Genomic DNA, 1,623 nt, shown 5'->3' with positions numbered 1-1,623 from the left:
CACAGTAGACTGACGACGAGCATCAGACAACCATCGTCTTTAACCACAGAGACACACAGTAGACTGACGACGCGCATCAGACAACCATCGTCTTTAACCACAGAGACACACAGTAGACTGACGACGAGCATCAGACAACCATCGTCTTTAACCACAGAGACACACAGTAGACTGACGACGCGCATCAGACAACCATCGTCTTTAACCACAGAGACACACAGTAGACTGACGACGAGCATCAGACAACCATCGTCTTTAACCACAGAGACACACAGTAGACTGACGACGCGCATCAGACAGCCATCGTCTTTAACCACCGAGACACACAGTAGACTGACGACGAGCATCAGACAACCATCGTCTTTAACCACAGAGACACACAGTAGACTGACGACGAGCATCAGACAACCATCGTCTTTAACCACAGAGACACACAGTAGACTGACGACGAGCATCAGACAGCCACCGTCTTTAGCCACAGAGACACACTGTAGACTGACGACGTGCATCAGACAACCATCGTCTTTAACCACAGAGACACACAGTAGACTGACGACGTGCATCAGACAGCCACCGTCTTTAGCCACAGAGACACACAGTAGACTGACGACGTGCATCAGACAACCATCGTCTTTAACCACAGAGACACACAGTAGACTGACGACGTGCAACAGACAACCATCGTCTTTAACCACAGAGACACACAGTAGACTGACGACGCGCATCAGACAGCCATCGTCTTTAACCACCGAGACACACAGTAGACTGACGACGAGCATCAGACAACCATCGTCTTTAACCACAGAGACACACAGTAGACTGACGACGAGCATCAGACAACCATCGTCTTTAACCACAGAGACACACAGTAGACTGACGACGCGCATCAGACAACCATCGTCTTTAACCACAGAGACACACAGTAGACTGACGACGAGCATCAGACAACCATCGTCTTTAACCACAGAGACACACAGTAGACTGACGACGCGCATCAGACAGCCATCGTCTTTAACCACCGAGACACACAGTAGACTGACGACGAGCATCAGACAACCATCGTCTTTAACCACAGAGACACACAGTAGACTGACGACGAGCATCAGACAACCGTCGTCTTTAACCACAGAGACACACAGTAGACTGACGACGAGCATCAGACAACCATCGTCTTTAACCACAGAGACACACAGTAGACTGACGACGCGCATCAGACAGCCACTGTCTTTAGCCACAGAGACACACAGTAGACTGACGACGCGCATCAGACAACCATCGTCTTTAACCACAGAGACACACAGTAGACTGACGACGAGCATCAGACAGCCATCGTCTTTAATCACAGAGACACGCAGTAGACTGACGACGTGCATCAGACAGCCATCGTCTTTAATCACAGAGACACGCAGTAGACTGACGACGTGCATCAGACAGCCATCGTCTTTAACCACAGAGACACGCAGTAGACTGACGACGAGCATCAGACAGCCTTCGTCTTTAGCCACAGAGACACACAGTAGACTGACGACGTGCAACAGACAACCATCGTCTTTAACCACAGAGACACACAGTAGACTGACGACGTGCAACAGACAACCATCGTCTTTAACCACAGAGACACAC

This window comes from Anthonomus grandis, chromosome 19 (assembly GCF_022605725.1).
Source record: "Anthonomus grandis grandis chromosome 19, icAntGran1.3, whole genome shotgun sequence".
Lineage (NCBI taxonomy): Eukaryota > Metazoa > Arthropoda > Insecta > Coleoptera > Curculionidae > Anthonomus > Anthonomus grandis.
Note: the sequence above shows the minus strand (reverse complement) of the source record.